Here is a 14,277-nt window from a genome sequence, read left to right as displayed (position 1 = left end):
GAATGTAGTCTATAATACCAGCTGTATCTGTAATACTAAGGAATGTAGCCTATAATACCAGCTGTATCTATAATACTAAGGAATGTAGCCTATAATACCAGCTGTATCTATAATACTAAGGAATGTAGCCTATAATACCAGCTGTATCTATAATACTAAGGAATGTAGCCTATAATACCAGCTGTATCTGTAATACTAAGGAATGTAGCCTATAATACCAGCTGTATCTATAATACTAAGGAATGTAGTCTATAATACCAGCTGTATCTATAATACTAAGGAATGTAGTCTATAATACCAGCTGTATCTATAATACTAAGGAATGTAGTCTATAATACCAGCTGTATCTATAATACTAAGGAATGTAGTCTATAATACCAGCTGTATCTGTAATACTAAGGAATGTAGTCTATAATACCAGCTGTATCTGTAATACTAAGGAATGTAGTCTATAATACCAGCTGTATCTATAATACTAAGGAATGTAGTCTATAATACCAGCTGTATCTATAATACTAAGGAATGTAGTCTATAATACCAGCTGTATCTATAATACTAAGGAATGTAGTCTAATAATACCAGCTGTATCTATAATACTAAGGAATGTAGTCTATAATACCAGCTGTATCTATAATACTAAGGAATGTAGTCTATAATACCAGCTGTATCTATAATACTAAGGAATGTAGTCTATAATACCAGCTGTATCTATAATACTAAGGAATGTAGTCTATAATACCAGCTGTATCTATAATACTAAGGAATGTAGTCTATAATACCAGCTGTATCTATAATACCAAGGAATGTAGTCTATAGTAATAATACCAGCTGTATCTTTAATACTAAGGAATGTAGTCTATAATACCAGCTGTGTCTATATTACTATGGAATGTAGTCTATAATACCAGCTGTATCTATAATACTAAGGAATGTAGTCTATAATACCAGCTGTATCTATAATACTAAGGAATGTAGTCTATAATACCAGCTGTATCTATAATACTAAGGAATGTAGCCTATAGTAATAATACCAGCTATATCTATAATACTAAGGAATGTAGTCTATAATACCAGCTGTATCTGTAATACTAAGGAATGTAGTCTATAATACCAGCTGTATCTATAATACTAAGGAATGTAGTCTATAGTAATAATACCAGCTGTATCTTTAATACTAAGGAATGTAGTCTATAATACCAGCTGTGTCTATATTACTATGGAATGTAGTCTATAATACCAGCTGTATCTATAATACTAAGGAATGTAGTCTGTAATAATACCAGCTGTATCTATAATACTAAGGAATGTAGCCTAGTATAATACCAGCTGTATCTGTAATACTAAGGAATGTAGTCTATAATACCAGCTGTATCTATAATACTAAGGAATGTAGTCTATAATACCAGCTGTATCTGTAATACTAAGGAATGTAGTCTATAGTAATAATACCAGCTGTATCTTTAATACTAAGGAATGTAGTCTATAATACCAGCTGTATCTATAATACTAAGGAATGTAGTCTATAATACCAGCTGTATCTATAATACTAAGGAATGTAGTCTATAATACCAGCTGTATCTATAATACTAAGGAATGTAGTCTATAATACCAGCTGTATCTATAATACTAAGGAATGTAGTCTATAATACCAGCTGTATCTATAATACTAAGGAATGTAGTCTATAATACCAGCTGTATCTATAATACTAAGGAATGTAGTCTATAATACCAGCTGTATCTATAATACTAAGGAATGTAGCCTATAATACCAGCTGTATCTGTAATACTAAGGAATGTAGTCTATAATACCAGCTGTATCTGTAATACTAAGGAATGTAGTCTAAGTATAATACCAGCTGTATATATAATACTAAGGAATGTAGTCTATAATACCAGCTGTATCTATAATACTAAGGAATGTAGTCTATAATACCAGCTGTATATATAATACTAAGGAATGTAGCCTATAATTCTAGCTGTATCTATTATACTAAGGAATGTAGTCTACAATACCAGCTGTATCTATAACACTAAGGAATGTAGTCTATAATTCCAGCTGTATCTATAATACTAAGGAATGTAGTCTATAATACCAGCTGTATCTATAATACTAAGGAATGTAGTCCATAATTCCAGCTGTATCTATAATACTAAGGAATGTAGTCTATAATACCAGCTGTATCTATAATACTAAGGAATGTAGTCTATAATACCAGCTGTATCTATAACACAAAGGAATGTAGTCTATAATTCCAGCTGTATCTGTAATACTAAGGAATGTAGTCTATAATACCAGCTGTATCTATAATACTAAGGAATGTAGCCTATAGTAATAATACCAGCTGTATCTATAATACTAAGGAATGTAGCCTATTGTGATAATACCAGCTGTATCTATAATACTAAGGATTGTAGCCTATTGTAATAATACCAGCTGTATCTATAATACTAAGGAATGTTGTCTATAATACCAGCTGTACCTATAATACTAAAGAATGTAGTCTATAATACCAGCTGTACCTATAATACTAAAGAATGTAGTCTATAATACCAGCTGTACCTATAATACTAAAGAATGTAGTCTATAATACCAGCTGTATCTATAATACTAAGGAATGTAGCCTATCATACCAGCTCTTATCTATAATACTAAGGAATGTAGTCTATAGTAATAATACCAGCTATATCTATAATACTAAGGAATGTAGCCTATAATACCAGCTGTATCTATAATACTAAGGAATGTAGCCTACAATACCAGCTGTATCTATAATTCAAAGGGATGTAGCCTATAATACCAGCTATATCTATAATACTAAGATATGTAGTCTATAATACCAGCTGTATCTATAATACTAAGGAATGTAGCCTATAGTAATAATACCAGCTGTATCTATAATACTAAGGAATATAGCCTACAGTAATAATACCAGCTGTATCTATAATACTAAGGAATGTAGCCTGTAATACCAACTGTATCTATAATACTAAGGAATGTAGCCTATAATACCAACTGTATCTATAATACTAAGGAATGTAGCCTATTATACCAGCTGTATCTATAATACTAAGAAATGTAGTTTATAATACCAGCTGTAGTGGCTTCCTTTCCTCTTTACCATAGCCACAGTCCACACTCAAGGTTTCCAAAAAGCCAAACATTCAATGTGATCCAGGGATATGGTGCAACAAAAATGTTTATTCTTCTTATATCTAACAGGAAAATGACTATCCAATCAACTTAAAACATCGGTTACCTGATATGGAAAATACACAATATGACCTGTCTGTATGTCTGTATGTTTGTCTGTATAGTCAAAAAACTATACCGCTCCCGCGTCTAGCAAGGACTCCTCCCCCCGAAGGCCCAACTACCTGCCTTTATCCTAACACACTTACCGCAGTACAATGAATGGGCAAGAGGGGGGGGCAAAAACTAAGTTACACTAACAACAAATGAATACATCTCAATCAGGTAAATATAAATCATAAAGGTACGTACCTAATATTTGATCATATACATTCATATTTACACAAATATACATGGAGCTCTGAATGTTCTGTCTTTTATACAAATATGTCCAAATAGGCTCTAACATACCGGCCCCTAATTGTTGACTACATTGAATGGACAACAATTACTTAATATTCAAATGTAGAGCCAATACACAAAACATTCTATACCAGAACACTATTACAGTTCATAGCTATATACAAATATACAAGGTGCCAAATAGGAAAATAGTCCGTAGATCTCAGTCTGAGTTGAAGTGTTCAGGTGTTCAACTTCCAAAAATGTCAAGAGTATGACTTCCAAAAAATGTATGACTACAACATCAAAGAATGTAAGAGTACAACATCAACGAATCAGAGGTGAACGTGATTCAAAGATGGAGCACTGTGTGTGTGTGTGTGTGTGTGTGTCTCACTCCGCCGCCTCCAGGAGCAGACAGAGTTTATTGATAGGTCTCTGTAAGATATTGGTCTTGGTCTTAACCAAGACGCTCCGGACAAGACCTTTGGCCCCTGGCAAAGCCTCCAACACACGCCCCATTAGCCAAGAGTTCCTAGGGGCGGTGTCGTCGACGATGACCACAAGGTCACCAGGACTGAAGTTTCTCTTAGTTTTGTTCCACTTGTTCCGCTCCTGCATAAGTGGAAGATACTCCCTGATCCATCTCTTCCAGAAGAGGTCAGTAATATATTGTACTTGGTTCCATCTCCTTCGTGAGTATAGGTTTCTTCTCTGGAATAGTCCTGGTGGCAGGACTGGCTTTGCTTTCAGATGAAGCAGATGGTTCGGAGTCAGGGGTTCTAGATCATTAGGGTCATTTGTTACAGTTGTGATTGGTCTGTCGTTCATGATTGCCTCAACTTCACACAAGGCTGTCTGCATAGCCTCATCATCCAGTACTTGCTCTTTAAGGACTGAATAGAGGACCTTTTTCACCAGTCGGATCAACCTCTCCCATGGTGGGCTCCAGAGCGGGGATTGAATGACCATGTCACTCCTTCCTTCAGTAATTCATTTTGAATCTTGTTGTGATCCAGCTCTTTCAGAGCTTCTCCTAGCTCTCTGTGTGTTCCAACAAAGTTGGTGCCATTGTCTGTTCTGATACTTGTGACTGGGCCCCTTCGACAGATGAACCTGCGCAGGGCATTGATGCAGGAATCAGTATCCAGATAACTAGCAACTTCTAGATGGACAGCTCGACTCACAAGGCAAGTAAAGATCACACCATACCGCTTCACATGAACGCGGCCTCGCTTCACCTCTATGGGGCCGAAGTAATCTATGCCCACATGGGTGAAAGGCGGCAAATCAGGTGACACCTGATCTTGTGGAAGGTCGGCCATCTTCTGTTCTCCAGCTCTAGCTTGCATCCGCCTGCAGAAGACACAGCTCTTAAGGATCTTCCTTGCTAAGGAGTTGGCACAGGGTATCCAATATCGCTGGCGAAGTCTAGAAAGCATGTGACCTCTCCCAGAGTGGCCAACCTGCTTATGGATGTGGAGTAAGATCAGTCTGGAGATGTAGGAGTCTTTGGGTAGGATCATAGGATTCTTTAGTTCCGTAGGCATAGCAGCTTTGCTTAACCTTCCTCCCACTCTCAGAATGCCATTGTCAACAATTGGATCAAGCTTACAGATTGAGCCATTTCTCTTGGCACATTGTTTTCCTTTCACAACTAGTGCAATTTCTTATTTATAGTGCTGTCGTTGCTCAAATCGAATGATGGCCTTTTCTGCTTCATCTAGGTCATCCACAGACAGACTTTCTTTTCCAAATGTCAGTTTGAACTTGTCAATTTGTTCCTTCAGTGAGTTTGTCAGACTCTGATCTGAACCTGGATCAGTTTGTGTGAGAACTTTCCTTTTCTGGCTTAACTGTAGAAGAAGTCTCTTCAGTTTCAGCATCCAGGCAACTGCTTTCTTCCAGCTGTTCCATGTTGAATAGTACTCGATCAGTTTGCTGGTCGGACTCTTTTCTTCCACACATGTACTGTTTACGATGACGTCTTTTCTCACCTCTGGATCATCTGAAGGGATGGAGCCAAGTTCCTCGGGGACTTTTGGCCATTGTGTTTCTGTTTTCTCCAGGAATTCTGGTCCTTTGCGCCATCTCTTTGAGTTCAGGAAAATGTCAACATGTAATCCTCTTGAAGCATCATCGGCTGGGTTGTGTTTGGAGTTCAAATACCTCCACTGTTTTGCTTTCGATAGGTCACGGATCATAGCAACCCTATTAGCCACAAAGGTATGGAATCTCTTGGTATCGTTGCAGATGTATTTTAGCACAGACTGGCTGTCTGTCCAGAAAGTTGACTCCTCAAGTTCAATCTGGAGCTCCAACCTTAACATCCTGTCCACTCTCACTGCCAATGTTGCTGCAGCAAGTTCCAGTCTGGGGATCGTCATCTGCTTGAGTGGAGTGACCCTTGATTTCCCCAGTATGAATGCAATGTGGACCTTTCCCATACCGTTTGTGAACCTAAGGTAGCTTGCCGTGCCATAACCTTGCTCACTTGCGTCACCGAAGTGATGCAGCTGTGCGGTCTTGACTTGACCAAAGTTCTCAGGCATCATACACCTGTCTATCTGGAATCTGGAAAGCTGGTCTAGCTCTGAGAGCCATCTCTTCCATGAAATAGAGTGTTCTTCGGGGATGACTTCGTCCCGTCCACACTTTAGCTTGCAGAGCACTTGAAGAATTTGCTTTGCCTTTAATACGAATGGGGCGAGGAAACCTAATGGATCATAAACAGAGCTGACAGTAGAGAGAATACCTCTTCTTGTAAGGGGTCTGTTCTTGACAATGACTCGGAAGGTAAACACATCTCTTTCAATGTTCCATCGGATTCCAAGTGCTCTTTCAACAGGCAGCTTTTCTCTGTCCAGGTCCAGTTCTTTTATCTGCTTGGCTTTGTGTTCATCAGGGATAGAAGCCAGCACAGCACGGCTGTTGCCGACCCACTTGGTCAATTTGAACCCACCCTGAGAGCACACATCCATGAGGTTTTTTGTGAGAGCTATGGCTTGTTCTTCTGTGGCCACTGACTTGAGGCAGTCATCAACGTAGAAGTTGGACTTCACTGTTTGAATCACCTCTTCATCGTACCTCTCACAGTTGTCTTCTGCAGTCTTTCGTAGTGCGAAATTTGCACAACTTGGAGAGGATATAGCACCGAAAAGATGTACTGTCATTCTGTACTCCTCCAATCTTTTGTTAGTGTCACCATCCGGCCACCATAGGAATCGCAGGAAGTCTAAGTCATCTTCATGGACACGTACTTGATGGAACATTCCTTCGATGTCTGCCATCATGGCAATGTGCTCTTGCCGAAATCTTAGCAAGACTCCTATAAGCGTGTTTGCCAGGTCAGGGCCTTGAAGGAGTTCACTGTTAAGAGATGTACCTTTATAGGATGATGAACAGTCAAACACCACTCGTATTGTTCCTTTGCGCTTATGGTGAACGCCATGGTGTGGTATGTACCATACCTTGCCTTTCTCTCTGAGAAGCTGTTCTTGTGGTACCTTCTCGGCATAACCTTTTGTTATAATCTCTTCCATGAAGCCTTTGTACTCTGCAGCATAACCTTCATCCTTCTTAAACTTCCTGATGATATTTAGAGCCCGCTGCTTTGCCATGTCACGATTGTTCGGCAGGACTACCTGTTTGTTGCGAAAGGGCAACGGTAAGTAGTAGTGATGGTCTTTCGGGGTTATGGAGCGTGATACTATCTCCATAAACTTACGATCCTCAGCTGACATCTCACTTTTCTCTTCATACCCTCTCTCAGGGAAGTCATGGTTGTATTGATTTACAAGAAGAACCCCCAGGTCGGCCATTGAGATACGATTGGCCATCACCGTAGGACATCCAGATTCTTCTGCCATGGTACAGTTGTTAAGAGGACCGTTCATCACCCATCCAAAGATGGTTTTCACTGCATACGGTCCGTTGCCTTGGCTATTTATGATTTGCCAGGGTTCCATTGCCTTTGGAGCATTTACGCCAATCAGGAGTTCGACGTCGGCATCAATTTCCTTCAACTGAACCCCTTTCAGGTATGGCCACCTTTTGAGATCTTTCTGAGTGGGAATGTTCTCTCTTGTCACTGGGATCTTATTTTGGGAGTAGACCTTTGGTAATGCAAGAAATGTGTTGCCTTCCACGTTGCCAATCTCTAATCCAGATATCTCAAAGCTCTTGGTAGGACTCTCCTGCCCCATTGTGCGTAGCAGAATTTCAGTCTCACTGCATTTAGCATTCAGCTGCCTCATGAGTCTCTCCGTACAAAATGTTGCCGAGCTACCAGAATCGAGAAACGCATAGGTTAACACAGACTTGCTTCCATTTGCCACCTTTACTTGAACTGGCACAATTGCAAGTGCACAATCTGTACCGGCCCCGGTATCTTCACCAGCTTCCAGTGAAACAAGTGCACTGCTGACAGTCTCCTCCCGCTTTACTGCTACACCACCCATATCTGCCTTTTGAGATCTAAATCTCTCTCTTCCTTCAATGTGCAGGATAGTGGGGTGCTTTCTTTGACAGCTCTGACAGGTCATCCTTCTTTTACATTCTTTGCTTAAGTGTCCTCTCATCAAACAGCCAAAACAAAGGCCTTTTGATCTCAGAAACTCAACCTTGGATTCGTGTGGCTGTGCCTTCACCTGTTGGCAGTCGACCAATAAATGCTCTCCAGCACAAAATACGCATGAGGTACTGGGAGCGTCAGAAGGGTAGGTGCCTGGTCTCTTTACTTTTAATGTTTGTTCTTTTAGAGGTTTTTCAGAGTCACAATCTGCCACTACAGCTACTGCAGTGGCAAAGCTGCTTCCCATACTCTTGGACTTGAACTGCTGTTTAAAGTCAGCTTCTGTTCTGGTTTTTAAAAACTTTTTCTTGGACAGGGGATCTTGAATATCTCCATACAACGGATCCTGCAGTATTTTGGCGTGTTTTTCCATGAACGTCACAAGGTCACTGAACTGGGCCCTCAGGTCTCTTCTCTCTAAAATATCACATGCCGTAGACCTCCATTTTTCCCTTAGTTTGTAGGGAAGTTTTGACATTATCAACTTTATGTTGGAGGGAAGATTAAGCTCTTCCATGTTCTGTAGGTCTTGCATAGCATTACAGCAACCTCTAAGATAGAGTGCATAGCCACCCAGTCCCTTTCCATCATCCGGTTTGATGTTTGTCCAGTTCCAAGCTTTTTCCATGTAAGCAGTGGTGACTTTGATTTCATTGCCAAAGTGTTCCTTTAACAACCTCTTGGCCTCTGCATAGCCTCTTCTCAAATCAAATCAAATGTATTTTTATATAGCCCTTCGTACATCAGCTGATATTCTCAAAGTGCTGTACAGAAACCCAGCCTAAAACCCCAAACAGCAAGCAAAGCATGTGAAAGAAGCACGGTGGCTAGGAAAAACTCCCTAGGAAAAACTCCCTAGAAAGGCCAAAAACCTAGGAAGAAACCTAGAGAGGAACCAGGCTATGAGGGGTGGCCAGTCCTCTTCTGGCTGTGCAGGGTGGATATTATAACAGAACATGGTCAAGATGTTAAAATGTTCATAAATGACCAGCATGGTCAAATAATAATAATCATAGTAGTTGTCGAGGGTGCAACAAGCACGTCCGGTGAACAGGTCAGGGTTCCATAGCCGCAGGCAGAACAGTTGAAACTGGAGCAGCAGCACGGCCAGGTGGACTGGGGACAGCAAGGAGTCATCATACCAGGTAGTCCTGAGGCATGGTCCTAGGGCTCAGGTCCTCCGAGAGAAAGACAGAAAGAGGGAAAGAGAGAATTAGAGAGAGCATGTTTAAATACACACAGGACACCGGATAAGACAAGAGAAATACTCCAGATGTAACAGACTGACCCTAGCCCCCCGACACATAAACTACTGCAGCATAAATACTGGAGGCTGAGACAGGAGGGATCAGAAGACACTGTGGCCCCATCCGATGATACCCCCGGACAGGGCCAAACAGGCAGGATATAACCCCACCCACTTTGCCAAAGCACAGCCCCCACACCACTAGAGGGATGTCTCCAACCACCAACTTACCGTCCTAAGACAAGGCCGAGTATAGCCCACAACGATCTCCGCCATGGCACAACCCAAGGGGGGCGCCAACCCAGACAGGAAGACCACGTCAGTGACTCAACCCACTCAAGTGACGCACCCCTCCCATGGACGGCATGGAAGAACACCAGTAGACCAGTGACTCAGCCCCTGTAAAAGGGTTAGAGGCAGAGAATCCCAGTGGAAAGAGGGGAACCGGCAAGGCAGAGACAGCAAGGGCGGTTCGTTGCTCCAGCCTTTCCGTTCACCTTCACACTCCTGGGCCAGACTATACTTAATCATAGGACCTACTGAAGAGATAAGTCTTCAGTAAAGACTTAAAGGTTGAGACTGAGTCTGCGTCTCTCACATTGGTAGGCAGACCATTCCATAAAAATGGAGCTCTATAGGAGAAAGCCCTACCTCCAGCCGTTTGCTTAGAAATTCTAGGGACAATTAGGAGGCCTGCGTCTTGTGACCGTAGCGTACGTGTATGTATGTACGGCAGGACCAAATCGGAAAGATAGGTAGGAGCAAGCCCATGTAATGCTTTGTAGGTTAGCAGTAAAACCTTGAAATCAGCCCTTGCCTTAACAGGAAGCCAGTGTAGGGAGGCTAGCACTGGAGTAATATGATCAATTTTTTTTGGGGTTCTAGTCAGGATTCTAGCAGCCGTATTTAGCACTAACTGAAGTTTATTTAGTGCTTTATCCGGGTAGCCGGAAAGTAGAGCATTGCAGTAGTCCAGCCAAGAAGTAACAAAAGCATGGATTAATTTTTCTGCGTCATTTTTGGACAGAACATTTCTGGCTTCCATATGCAGACAACTACATACCAGATCCTTGGGCTGACCAGTGGTGTACTGTTCCAGGTAATAGAGCCCATCCTGGTGACTGCTTGTCTTATCTTCTATACCATGTTCAAATGCACGCATGAATGGCCTAAAGTTTAGAGGATCACCGTCAAACATAGGTATCTCCCTAACAGGGAGTGTGGCCTGTTTGTGCTGTAGTACAAGGAGGTCAGCAATTTCATTCTGCCTTTGCATGACAGTAGAGAGGTTATCATGGCTGGTATTATCGCTGATACCCGCAGTGTTGATTCTGTGTTGATTGCTAGACCTTGCTGTTGGCTGCTGAAGGGTGTGGTTCATGACTGTTTTCTGAATAGGTTTTGATGGCTTTGTTGTCGGTTGTTGTAAAACCCTTTGTAGTGGTGTCTTTGGAACTGCACCTAATGCAGCAAGCTCAACAGGTGATGGTTCAGGTTCCACATAGACCTCAGGTTCCTGGTTCTCAAAATAAGAGTTCATTCCATCTTCTTGGCTTAGTAAATGGGCTGCCACAGCATGGGATTGAGAAGTTGACTCAACACTCTCCAGGACCTTCAGTTTGGCATTATATGCTGCTATGTCCGTTTCCAGTGCCATTTTCTCCATCCTAACATTCAGTTGAGCTTTCTCCAGTTCCAGTGCATGCTTGTCCTGTAATGATGCTTGGCGAGCTAGTAGAGCTGCTCGTTCTGCCTCAGCTTTTAGGCGTGCAGACGACACTGAGGAAGCCGTCTTAGAATACTTTGTTTTACTTGAAGTTTTTGACACATTGGAAATGCTGTCGTGTGGTTCAATGAGCGTTTGTGGCTCAACTTCAGCTTTTTTCCATATTTCCACCTCTTTCAGGAAATGTTCATAAGTTCTCATTCTTGGTTGATAATAGTTCATGCTCTCCTGGTCCCGTTCCTCCTCTGTGACCAGCTCTAGCACAGATTCATGAGCATTCTTAAAGTCATTGAGAACAGCATCAAATGCTTCAAGACTCTCATTCACAGTTTCAATGTTTCCTCCATCAACAAGAAGGACTTTTATTTCATTCATTTTGCGTGTACACACTCCAAGTTTGCCTCTCCGGGCTGCATAGAGTGAATTTAAATGCTCCTCTGCCCTCTCCAGTGGAGTCTTATTTGGGATTTCATCCTCCATCATTCACTTTTAGTTCACTCAATTTACAATGACACAGTTGTTGGTTTGATTGTTAAACGTAATGCCCCTTTAGACCTCCTTTAATGCTTTAAAACACAGTCATCCATTTCAGCATATTGACCCATTTTGAATTGAACATGTGCAAGTTCGGCATTTTAGTTGCGTTTTAAACATTTCATCCCTTTATACGTTTTTGTCCCTTTAATGAAGTTTGAACACGCAGTATCATTCGTTGCGTGGATGCATTGCATTTCCACGTTAGGCCAAATATTAGACATATGATTAGGTTACATTGTGCATAGGATCTCAGTGTTTCCCAAACTTAAACATCTTAATTGTTTTCACAGCGCTGTGTTTTGAATTCCATTCCCAAGTTTATCAAACATTCCAATTATAAGCACATTTGCGCTTCCATAATATGCATGATCAAACGATCGCAATGAACAGGGCAGCTCATTCATTCGCAGTGGTTACTCACGGCTGGCGAATTCTAGGAGTTCAAGTCCTTCCAAGCGAGCTGTCCTTATGGTACGAATGCAACTACAAATAGAACAATATCCAGTGTGTGTCCGAAACCGGAGATTTCCTTCCGATAGCAATCCTTCACGGAGTTTTTTGACTTGATTGTAGTGGCTTCCTTTCCTCTTTACCATAGCCACTGCCCAAGTTGTTTGGTACACATACAGTCCACACTCAAGGTTTCCAAAAAGCCAAACATTCAATGTGATCCAGGGATATGGTGCAACAAAAATGTTTATTCTTCTTATATCTAACAGGAAAATGAATATCCAATCAACTTAAAACATAGGTTACTTGATATGGAAAATACACAATATGACCTGTCTGTATGTCTGTATGGTCAAAAAACTATACCGCTCCCGCGTCTAGCAAGGACTCCTCCCCCCGAAGGCCCAACTACCTGCCTTTATCCTAACACACTTACCGCAGTACAATGAATGGGCAAGAGGGGGGGGGGGCAAAAACTAAGTTACACTAACAACAAATGAATACATCTCAATCAGGTAAATATAAATCATAAAGGTACGTACCTAATATTTCATCATATACATTCATATTTACACAAATATACATGGAGCTCTGAATGTTCTGTCTTTTATACAAATATGTCCAAATAGGCTCTAACACCAGCTGTATCTATAATACTAAGGAATGTAGTCTATAATACCAGCTGTATCTATAATACTAAGGAATGTAGTCTATAATACCAACTGTATCTATAATACTAAGGAATGTAGTCTATAATACCAGCTGTATCTATAATACTAAGGAATATAGCCTATAATACCAGCTGTTTCTATAATACTAAGGAATGTAGCCTATAATAGCAGCTGTATCTATAATACTAAGGAATGTAGTCTATAATACCAGCTTTTCCTTTCTTCTTATCTTTTCATGCTTGCCAACTTTTTCTGTTCCAAAGACATTCTCCCTTGATGTCACCAGTCTTATTCATATTCTCCTATACTATACCCCTGTTGTTTTGGTTTCTCTCCTTTTCCGGTCGTTAACCGTTCCTCAAAGGTTTTCCGTAGTGTTCCGTGGCATTCCGCAGCATCAGCCGTGTAATTGGTGTCATTAACCTACCTGTCTACCAGGCTACCACGTCTCCTACCTTTTTAATTACATATTTTCAAGTCACACTTGTAAAAATCACAGTGTCGTAACTGGACACCAGAAGACTGGAGAGAGACGTTTTAATCATCTGTAGGCATATTGATGCTGTATGAGACTCCACATGGACTAACCTAAAGGGCCGTGAGACTGTGTCTAACAGTACATTAATATACTAGCTGGCCGTCACGTGTTTTTCATTGTGAATACGTGACTCACCAGCTCAATTTCAGGCCCATGTAGCAACATTTAACTTTCGTAGAGACTCAGAGCTAGGGAATGGTGTATCGTACACCGCAGTTGAGAAACAATGGGAATGTAATTCTGATTTGAAAGTTGATATGTTTTGCTACAGCTACTGTCTACACCCATTCAGCGTCGTTCACACCCTCTAAAGCCTTAGCCCCACCCATCTCTTTAATGGATTCTCATTTGAGGCTATGTGCTAAACAGAGTGAGTAGTAAACAACCAAAGTTTTCCAAGACTTAAAGTGGTAAAAGTAGTAGCTTACAATAAGGGAAGAACTCCAGGTAAAAATACACTTTATCTAGTCTTTGGCCTATATCCGAATTTGACTTTGGTGCAGGTCATGTTGTTGTTCACATTACCGTCTCTGGTAAACACACGCTGTAAAATCTATGTTGTATTTGTCACATGGACAGAATACAGAAGGTGTAAACGTTAAAGTGAAATGGTAACTTGCATATTAGCAATATCAACATTAAAACGTGTCCAGATATAAATGTTTAATAGTTATTAGATGATGCTTGGTCTAAATGGACGGGTCATGTGAAATAAATACTATAAACCAAAGCCACATCTATCTAAGTGGACGGGTCACTATTGTCTAGACATTTAGACACTTTCATGAAATACATTAAAATGCTAAGTGGATTTACAGATGGAATACACATATGTTATTATGAAGGCACATGAAAATTCACATGTTGCAGAAGGCATTTTTTGCCCCAGAATGCATTTTGATAAAACCAAAAAATAATATATATATATATATTGTGTCTATATATATATATATATATATATATATATATATATGTTCAAATTTCTCTCCTGTGAAGTAGTGACG

General features: G+C 40.7%; 1 protein-coding gene across 5 annotated transcripts in view; it reads left to right on the top strand.

Moving 5' to 3' along the window:
• The window catches only part of LOC106591480 (attractin), a 627,298-nt gene that overhangs the window by 139,354 nt on the left and 473,667 nt on the right, over positions 1–14,277 (top strand). The window lies entirely within an intron of this gene.

This window comes from Salmo salar, chromosome ssa09 (genome assembly GCF_905237065.1).
Source record: "Salmo salar chromosome ssa09, Ssal_v3.1, whole genome shotgun sequence".
NCBI classification, from domain to species: Eukaryota; Metazoa; Chordata; class Actinopteri; order Salmoniformes; family Salmonidae; genus Salmo; species Salmo salar.
The sequence above is the reverse complement of the archived record's forward strand: the minus strand, read 5'-3'. Positions and strand labels throughout refer to the sequence as shown.